Source organism: Nanorana parkeri, unplaced genomic scaffold (assembly GCF_000935625.1).
Source record: "Nanorana parkeri isolate BGI_ZX_2015 unplaced genomic scaffold, ASM93562v1 scaffold10, whole genome shotgun sequence".
Classification (NCBI taxonomy): domain Eukaryota; kingdom Metazoa; phylum Chordata; class Amphibia; order Anura; family Dicroglossidae; genus Nanorana; species Nanorana parkeri.
The window spans coordinates 1,266,607-1,277,312 of record NW_017306278.1 but is presented as its reverse complement, the minus strand read 5'-3'; the positions used below and the strand labels follow the sequence as shown (position 1 = coordinate 1,277,312).

The following is a 10,706-nucleotide window of genomic DNA, read 5'->3' as shown; positions in this document are numbered from 1 at the left end:
AATACGCCCCTTCCTAACCAATGAAACCACAAAACTACTCATCCACTCCCTTGTTATCTCTCGTCTTGACTATTGTAACTCCCTCCTCATTGGCCAACCTCTACACAGTCTATCCTCCCTTCAGTCTATCATGCATGCTGCTGCCAGACTCATCCACCTTACCAACTGTTCAGTATCTGCCGCCCCTCTCTGCCAATCCCTCCACTGGCTCCCATTTGCCCAACGAATAAAATACTAACAATAACATACAAAGCCATTTGCAAACTCCGCCCCAACCTACATCACCCACCTCATCTCAAAGTATCACCCAAACCGTCCTCTCAAGACCTCCTGCTCTCTACTTACCTACTCTCACACTCGCCTCCAGGACGTCTCTAGAGTCTCCCCCATCCTCTGGAACTCTTTACCCCAACCTGTCCATCTATCTCCCACCCTGACTGCCTTTAGGCGTTCCCTAAAGACTCATCTCTTCAGGGAAGCCGATCCCACCTCAACCTAACCACTGAACCGTCACGTTCTCAAACAATTCATCCCCGCACAGCTACCTCCTCATGCATCACTTCCCCCTCCCCTTTTAGATTGTAAGCCCTCAGGGGCAGGGCCCCCCTTACCATCTTGTCTTGAATTGTATTGTGATTGTAATGTCTTCCTTATATTGTAAAGCGCTGCGCAAACTGTTGGCGCTATATAAATACTATGTAGTAATCATAATAATAATAATACCCCATTCTTTCCGCCTATCTCCTACGTTGCACACCTTTAGGCGATCCTTAAAAACCAGTCTCTTCAGGGAAGCCCATGCCACCCCGACATAATAACTGTCCTTTTACTTCCTCCAATAACTCAATATAAAAACAATTATTACCTTTTGTATAACTTGTCTCCTCCTACTAGATTGTGCGCTCCCACGAGCAGGGCCCTCCCAAACCTATTGTACTGAAATTGTATTGTAAATGGTATTGTAACTGTACTGTCTGTCCCCCTCCATTTTGTGAAGCGCTGAGCAAATTGTTGGCGCTATAAATCCTGTTTAATATCAAATATATAACATTACAGGGGGGGAACTTTTCATATTGCTTTTTACTTGCTGAAAACCTTACTTAGCTTTCTCCTTTGTGTATTGTTAAGGAGGGGGCTGGGGAGTCAGGCTTGCCACAATTAACCCCGTCTGTACTGTGTTTGCAGATCTTTATGATCAGTTGTGAATTAGACGTGCACACTGTCTGCCTTATCAAAGGGCTGAAATCTCCGGTCAGCTCTGACAAACTTCCAAAACACAGCCCTGTCCTCCTTGCCTCACTTCCTGCCACACATCACTCCTCCCTCACCTCCACCTTTCCTGTCTGCCCCTGTAACCCTTCACACTCCCCCCCCTCGTTATCCCTCACACATTCCTAGCCACCTCTGTCGCCCCTAACACCCGTTCCCTTCTTCCCGTCACGGCCCCCCCAACACCTTCCTGTAACCTATCACACACACATACTTATGCCCCTCTCCTGTCACCTTCTTCCCGATAACCCTCTTACGGTCTCCCTCCCCCCCTTCTGTAACACCTCACACATTTCTTCTTTCGTCTACCCCTCCTGTCACATTTCTAGTATTCCTTCCCGTCACGTCTCACACATTCCTGCCAGCCCCTCCTGTCTCAATTTACCCCCCTAATACTCCACGGTTCCCCGCTGGCCTCACCTGCTGTCCTCCACGTACCGCCTCAGTCTCCGCTTCCAGCAACACAAGCTCCACTCCGGCCCTCACCACAGCCACATCCGACGAAAGCTCGCGAGAGGCGCCCCTACCCTGTATGGAGATGCAAGTATCGCGAGAATTGCAGAGCCCCGGCGTTGAGGAGAGAAAGTCGCGCGAGAATTCGCCTTAGTTGCCTGGGTGAAGCGATGGCTGGTTGGATCGCCGCTCTGACGTCACCAGTGTCGCTGACAGCTATTGTGTTATGTATGTGTGAGTGAGGAGTCACGTGTTCCGTCCTGTGTCCTTATAGGGAAGGGACCCTAAGCCGCCTGAGCGCCACAGCACCCACGTGACCTTATTAAAGGGCCATAACACCCACGTGACTAGTTTATAAATGGACAACAACACCCATCTGACCCCATTAAAGGACCATAACACACATGTAACTAGGGTTGCCACCTTTTCTTCCAGCAAAACCTGAACACTCTAGCGACGCGCAGACATTGTGGGGGGAAAATTAGTCACGGCTTATTCATATGTAAATAGCTCCATCCATTAATATGTAAATATCACAATTGAGGCTGTTTTCAGTGGGGGGCCAGTAGCCCCTATCTTAATTTTGGTTGCCCCTGTCTGCCTGACATCTTGTGTCTGGGTTTCTGCTGCCATGAAACCCGGACACAACATTTAAAACCCGGACTGTCCGGGTGAATCCTGGACAGGTGGCAACCTTACATGTAACCTTATTATGAAAGGACCACAACACCCATGTGATATTATTATAAAAGGATGACAACGCCCATGTGACATTATAAAAGGAGGACAACACCCATGCCGCCGGGTCCCCTCCTCTGTACTGAAACTGGCGGCCTCTCGGACTATGCACCCAGGGCCGGATTTACTCTCTCTGCTGCCCCAAGGCCAGGTTCCTCAATGCGCCCCCCTACCCGCCAAACCCCCCTCATGGAGAATGGCAGACCTGCAGGCTGCATACAAGTGATCTCGGCGACATCGCCGAGATCACTTGTACAAAACAAGCGGCGGCTTCCTCGCAAACTCGGCTTGCTCAAAGCAGGGCTAAATGTAGAAAACAACTGCTCTCCCGGCGCCCGGAACTGCATGTCCCAGGAATCGGGAGATAGGAATTCCACACCCCTGCTGCCCCTCTACTCCCTGCTGCCCCAAGGCCAGGCCTTGGTTGGCCTTGTGGGAAATCTGGCCCTGTATGCACCCCAACAGTAACCGTTTGGGGGGTGCAAAAGTGAGCAGGTGGGGGTTGGGGTGCAAAGATGATAAGGGCAAAAAGACAAGCAAAGATGTGGGTGCAGAGGTAAGCAGAGAAGGGGGTTTGGGGTGAAGAAGTGAGCAGAGGGGCTTTTGCGATTTTGCAGGTGCGCGCAATTTTAAAGCATGACATGTTTGGTGTCTATTTACCCGACGTGACCCCGCTTTTTATATTTTACCAAAAATATGGGTAATAAATGGGTGTGGTTACTGGGGGTGTGGCCACTAAAGGGTGTGGCCACTGAGGGGTGTGGTCACTGAGGGGCGCTGTAAAGCTTTCTCGCACAGGGCGCCTAAAGGCCTAAGGCCGGCCCTGCAGAGGGGGATGTAAAAATAAGCAGATGGGTGAATTTGGGTGTAGAGGTGTGCAAGGGGGGCTGGGGGGGTCCCTGTAAATGGCTGTTACATTGGTGGTCAGTGTCAATGTCCCCTTATATCTATAGTCAGTGTGAATGCACCTATTACAGGAACAGAACAGGAACAGAATGTTGATACCTTATAGCAGGAAGTGCCTGAGAAAAAAACCTTCATGGCAGGATCACCCGGGATTATTTAAAAAAAATACTCTTTGACAATGATCTCCGAAGCAGAGACACGGACACTTTGTTCAAAATAGATTTGGGTTAGGGGTAACCTTAAGGTTAGGAATGCCATTTTTTGGCCCAAAAACAGATACAGGTCAATGGAGTCTTCTCCATTGACTACAATTCATTTTGCCAATATGGTGAAGTTTCTGTGTAATGTCCCAAAGTACACCAATATCTCCCAATTTTGCTTATTCTTGCTTTTTTTTGAGGCATGGGGTGCCAGGAGCAGCTTGACTAATTTACACCAATCACCCCTTGTTATAAGTCAGGTGTAGATGGCCTTGGTTCTGAAATCTGTTACATATGTACTGCTGCCCCCTGCTGGTGAGTTACTGCTGATTATTGAGGAGCCGAGTTACATTATTTAATTGTTGTAAAAGCACCTCTGTGTTATGTTGTCATTTTTCCTTAAAGTATGGTGGGAACCCCTCTTAATGAGCACAGCAGGTGTACAGACCCAGGAACGCAGTGCTGGGATGGTGGGAGTCCCTCATAATGGGCACAGCGTGTGTACAGACCCAGGAACGCAGTGCTGGGATGGTGGGAGTCCCTCATAATCGGCACAGCGGGTGTACAGACCTGGGAACGCAGTGCTGGGATGGTGGGAGTCCCTCATAATGGGCACAGCGGGTGTACAGACCTGGGAACTCAGTGCTGGGATGGTGGGAGCCTCTCATGATGGACTGTGAAGACCTAAGGTGCCCATACACTGTATGATTATCGTACGAGAATCGCGGGAAATCCCGCGATCGTACGATAATCGCAAAGTGTATGGAAGGCGTGCGACCGTTTCTACTGTACGGTCGCACTTCTTCCGTCGAACAAGCAGGCTTAAAAACCCACCGAGAATTGTACGATTCTCGGCAGGTTAGTGGCCTGCTTGTTCGACAACTGCCGAACGGGCCGGTGTGCGCACGAGCACACTGCCCGTTTGCAGTCATCGGAAGCCCACCCCTCATTGCAGGTCTTGCGATGGTTTTAAGGTAATTAAAAAAGCGTACGATCTGCCTATCTCGGACAGGCAGATCGTACTTGCGATGATCGCAAGCCCGCCCCGCTGAGGGGCGGGCTTCCGATGACCGCAATGCTGAGCGGGCACTGTGCGCTTGCGCACACCGGCACGTGCGGCTTTCATCTTGCGAACATGCCACAAACCAGCCGAACATCGTACGATGTTCGGCTGGTTTTCGAACATGTTCCTAAGCTAAAAGTCGTGCAACATTACAGTAGCAGAGGTCGCACGGCTCCCACACAGCTTACGATAATCGTACGATCGCGGGATTTCCCGCGATTATCGTATAATTAACGTAAGGTGTGTGGGCATCGGGCACCTCTAGAAACTCAGCTTAATGATGGTGGGAGGCCCTCATAATGAATACAGCAGGTGTCAGGTGGGTGGAGGGGGGGTTGTTGTGGTCAGCCTGTTACCACACCTGTGGAAGTGATTGATTGGCTTTACAGCCACCTGAATCACTTCCATTAGAAAGCAGTGTTAATTTATTAGACTGAGGGCCTGTTCACATGATATCAGGTGCGGATCTGCAGACTGATGCAGTGCGTTTTTGCCACGTTTTGGCCGCGTTTTTGATGCGTGAGTGGGGCTGTTAGTATGTTAACTGCAGTGGAGTGCGTTTTTGATGCGTTTTTGACGCGTTTTGGACGCGTTTACGTTTCCTGACCGTTTCCGGACCTGACAAAATGTGACATGCAGTATTTTTTCTGTCATAAGCTGAACGGACTGCGCACGTGAGAACTGGAGCCTATAAAACACATAGGGATACATTGGGATGCATTTTGAGTGCAGCAGCGTACGGAGCCGGTCAGCACACAAAACGGACAGGCCCTAAAATGTCTCATCATAGTTTTGGTCATCTGCATGATTTCACTGATGAAAACTAAATAAAAACTAAATTCATAGGACTAAATCTATGAGGCAAATACATTGCAATACTGGAGATCTAAAACGAAACTAAAAGAATTCAGATGACTAAAATACGCATTTTAGTTTTAGTCGCATTTTAGTCATCTGAATTATTTTAGTTTAGTTTTAGTTTTAGCCCTCATTCACACTGCTAAAGCTGGCCATACACTTTACAACCGTCGCAGGACTTTCATCGTGCGATGGTTGTAAAGCAATTAAAAGCTCGTACGATGTGCCCATCTTGGACAGGCAGATCGTACTTGCGATCATCGCAAGCCCGCCACGCTGAGGGGAGGGCTTCCGATGATTCCAATGCTGCATGGGCAGTGTGCGCTTGCGCACACCGGCCCGTGCGGCATTTGTCTCCCGAGAACGCCACGAACCCACGATTCTCTGCGGTTTTTTAAACCTGCTCGGGAGACAAAAGACATGCAATCGTACAGTAGAAACGGTCGCACGCCTTCCATACCCCTGCCGATAATCGTACGATCGCGGGATCACCCGCGATTATCGTACGATAACCAGCAGGTGTATGGGCACCTTTAGAGCCGGTCCGTACAGATCCGTGTGCGGCCGTATCGGGCTGCTACTGGAAAAGACAGGTGCTACGTGTGATTGTACCCAGCAGCCTGTTCTTCTCTATGGGAGTATGCGGCTGTACGCTCACCCGAGCACGGACACCCGCACCCACACGGATGTGCAGTTCAGGTGGGTATACGGCGTCATACGTGTGATTTGTACGCAGCAGCCTATTCTATGGGAGTACATGGCTGTACGCCGCCGTATACTCACCTGAACTGCACATCCGTGTGGGTGCGGGTGTCAATGCTCGGACGCAGACAGGATCCATCCTTAGCAGTATAAATGAGGCCTTTAGGTGCCCATACAACTATCGATTATCATTCAGAAATCATCCACGAATGGTCTTTTGAACGATAATCGATCAGTTTAAGGGAACCCAATGATTTTTTTTACTGTACTCCTGACCGAATTTTCTCGAAAGGGTGAGGCTGAAAAACGTTTTTCGAATTGTATGTGAATCGATGGATTAGTGGCGTTTTTCGTACAAAAAAAAATTGCAACAAGAACACTGCACATGCGCAAACGAAAATACGCTCTGTCGATCGACGAAATTCGAGAGTTAGTATTGCTAACGAATGATTATTGAAACTGCATTGGTTTGTGCATGGCGGGGTATTTGAGCTAGAATCAAAAGCGGGTTCTTGGCAGCAACGAAAATTCCTGAACGAAAATAGCAGAGAGTAGGGCCAGGTTTAAGGTGCCCATACACCTGCCCATTATCGTACGATAATCGCGGGTGATCCCGCGATCGTACCATAATCGGCAGGTGCATGGGCAGCGTGCGACCACTTCTTCTGTACGGTCGCACGACTTTCGTTTTCCGAGCACGCTGGAAAACCTGCCGAAAATCGTACAATTTTCGGCGGGTTGGTGGCGTGCTCGGAAGACGAGTGCAAGCGCACACTGCCCGCTCAGCACTGCAATCATCGGAAGCCCTCCCCTCAGCGGGGAGGGCTTGGGATGATCGCAAGTACGATCTGCCTGTGCAAGATGGGCAGATCGTACGAAATTTTTATCACCTTACAACCATCGCACAACGAAAGTCGTAAGGTGTATGGGCAGCTTTAGAAAGCTCACAGTGTGCAGTGAAATCAGAGGAAGCAATTTCAGCCCAGGAGAGGAGCCGGTACAACTGTGCAAGACTGAAGGTGTTCTGCCTCCGACATGAAGAAACAATAGGGCTTACCTACCTGCGATATCAAACTCAGCCACTAGAAGGAGCTTAAGAGAAAACCTCCCAGCACTTCTCTGCCTGAAGAAAAGGAAACAGGTGCATCTTGGGAGTTCAGCCTCCATTTTGGGACTGAGGAAGGGGGAATCCACTACCATCCGCAGCACATGTCTGGAGAAAAGAGCCCACATCCCTCTTAGGCAGCATCGCTGGTAGGCTTGGACTTGTTTCGCTCTATATTTGTAAGCTGACACTATAGTTACATGTTTTATATACTGAGTGTATATTTCTATGTTCTTTTCTGCTAGTTTCACCCCACCCTGGTTTGTTAATAAAGCATCAAGATGTCACTCAGTCTAGCTTATTGCAGAAAGGGAGGATTAAGCTGCATGTTGAGCTATACACAGGCCATAGGGCGGGGACAGAACAGAAGGGAAGGCCGGAGTTGAGTTTTAAGAGATCCATAGTTCATTTAAAAGTTTTTTACATGTACTGTATATGTGAATATGACCAGCTTAAAGTCCAATTGATCTTTTAGGTCAAGTCTGCTAATTGCATCCCACTTGCATGAAAACAAAATGTGTGCAATGTCTTACCATTCTTTAAAAAAAAAAAAGCCTTGTCCGCTGCTAGCATGCTGCTCTCTGTGTGGAAGCAGCAGTCTCCCTGCAGAGATCTGACACTCCCCCCTGCTGAGTCCGAGATCTGACACTCCCCCATTAGCACATGTTTTCCTAGGGAATATCCGATTGCCCTGGGGGATCAGGAAGGAATTTTCTTCCCCTGTTGGAGCAAATTGAACCATGCTTTAGGCCCCGTTCACTTTGAGCGATTTATCGCGCGATTTTTGCAGCGATATCGCTTATATTTCCGCGCTATATCGCTCTATGTAGCTTCACCAATACATTTCAATGTAGCTGTTCACATCTCGTTGCTCAATGTCGCTCAATATCGCTCAATATCGCTTGTAGCTCGTCGCTGGTAGCTTGTCGCTTCTACATGACCCTTTTTTAGAGCGATTTTGAGCGATATTGCTCCTGATTGCATACAGCCCAATAGGAAGATGTCGCTCAATGTCGCTCGTCGCTCAATGTCGCTCGTCGCTCAATGTCGCGCGATTTCCATGTCGCTCACTGTGAATGGGGTCTTATAGCAAGGGTGGGCAACTCCAGCTGTTGTAGAACCACAAGTCCCATGACGCATTGCAAGAATGACAGTTACAGCGATGACTCCCAGAGGCATGTTGGGATTCGTAGTTAAAGCACAGCTGGAGGGCCGAGGTTACACATCCCCTGTTTTATAGGGTTTTTTGCATTCCTCTGGATCCACTGGGGGTAACAGTGAGCATAGTGTTCTGTTTATGGAGGTTTTTCTAAAAAAAAATTCTCTATAGGTTGAATCTGGTGGACTTTCTTTTCAACCTATATAATTACAGTACGCAGAACTATGCAACTTTAAGGATATGGGTGGGAGCAGGGGCGTAACTGGAAATCACAGGGCCCCATAGAAAAATTCTGTACGGGGCCCTGTGATTTCTAGTTACGCCCCTTGCAGAGCCCACCTGAGATCCCACACAGCCCACCTGATAGTGACCCTGCAGAGCCCACCATAGACTCTCTATAGTGGGCTCTGCAGGGTCTTTGGTGTGCTGGTCACACCCCTGCACACCTCTTACCTGTCAGCCCCTATCCGCTGTCAGCCTCCTCCACCGCCGGGCCCCGCCTCCACGGTCGTCGATAGGCCCCACCTCCTCCACCATCGCCAGGCCTATCCTCTACCTCCTCCTTCACCGCCACCAGGCCCGCCTCCTCCTTTGCTGCCGCTGCTGGGCCCCACCCTCCGCCACCACTTGCTGGCTGTCACTGACTCTGCAGCGGCTGTGTGGAGGAACGCGCACAGGTTGTCAGTGATCTGGGCAGCGGCACGTTCCTCCTCATAGCCGCCAGTGACGGCCAGCAGCCTGAGATGCCATAGCAACCCAGGCGGCCCGCACAGCATCAAGGGGACCCCTTTGTTCCGCATCCTGGTCGGGGGTCCCCCTGTGCCCCGGGCCTCTTAAAGGCCACCTGGGTCGCTATGTCAATAGTTCCACCACTCGGTGGGAGGATTAGTCAGCAATGGCTGCTCCCTTATTACATGTAAAGCCCAATTTTTATTTTTTTTAAGGGAAAAATGACAACAGTTTTTGTTGCTGTGTCTCATTGGAAACATTGTATTTATTGGAGGTTAAAGGATACATATTAATTAAAGATAAAGTGGAACTCCATAATTTACCTACCACCCGAAAACCTTACCACCTACCCCAACCCTCGTGCGCCACCCGACTAAAAGTGTATTTCTTTGTCTAAGTTTTGTGTCTTTTTTTATTGTAAATTCTGTTATTTCACAAAGTATTTCCAAGTCACAGAGAAGTTTACACCGAGAGCCGTGAAGAAGAAAGAGTGAACTTTGTATAACGTCTCTCATTCTGGTATTATACAACACGACACACGTGGCCCCCGGCCTGGATCTATTTTGGGTGATGAGTGTCAGCAGCTATTTTTGCCATCTTGTGACGCAGCGATGCCGGAATGCTGTGTATAATCCAGTTATGATATACGGCCAAAGGTGTCACGGGTGCCAAATAATCATCGTTTCACATGAATGTAATAAAAAGGCAATTCTGTCCACCCAACGCTGGTGTTCCAGCAACCAGGATTTATAACTAATTTAGAAAACACTTTCTACAGTTAAAGTATAAATAATCTTCTCTTATTGGCTCCCTTTTGGTCTGTTAAATATATAATTGAAGGTATTTTGTTATAATTGTTTGATAAGTGCAAAAATATCTGTTGATCCTGCCAGAAATCCAACGCTGTCCTGTGACTGCTGTCTTATCGACCCTGTCCAGTTCTTCTCCATGAACTTCATAATGCCATCCCCTATGCTATTGAGATGAGCAGAGGGGAAGGTGTTCTATAGTCCTGTTGCCACTCTAGGACAGGAATTAGAGCCAATTTACACCTGTGCGTTGTGGCAGCACAACGGGATAACACGGGTTGCTGCAACGCATGGCAGTACACCCTTTAGGGTTGTGTGTTGCAGTGACATTCATTGTAAATGGCACCCCAACGCATTGTACAATAGAGTTCAACGCAGAGACTTTACAGATTTAGCACAGCTCTAGCACATATTTTGCTGGTGGCTTTAGACCAGGGGTGGGCAACCTCGGCACTCCAGCCAGGGTCATCCCTATGATGAAGCAGCCTGAATGGGGGGGAGGGGGGGGGTGTATGTACCTGCCATGCCACCTCCATCCCAACCAGCTCCCTGATGTCACTGGTTGCCAGGACCTGAGTGGGATGCTGAACAGAGCTGGACCCAGAGGTATCACCAGCACCCCCGGTAACCAGAGGTATCACCAGCACCCCCCCAAACCAGCATCCACCGCCAGCACCCCCTCCCTGTAACAAGCATCGACCAGCAGCAACCTTCC

At 49.2% G+C, this 10,706-nt stretch overlaps 1 protein-coding gene across 1 annotated transcript in view; it reads right to left on the bottom strand.

Annotated features, from left to right (window-relative positions):
• Positions 1-1,731, bottom strand: part of BTBD10 (BTB domain containing 10) — a 41,649-nt gene extending 39,918 nt beyond the window's left edge. The window contains exon 1 of the mRNA XM_018555423.1: positions 1,708-1,731. The gene's annotated coding sequence lies outside the window, so the exon portion shown is untranslated. The remainder of the gene's footprint in view (positions 1-1,707) is intronic.
• Positions 1,732-10,706: the final 8,975 nt, after the last annotated feature.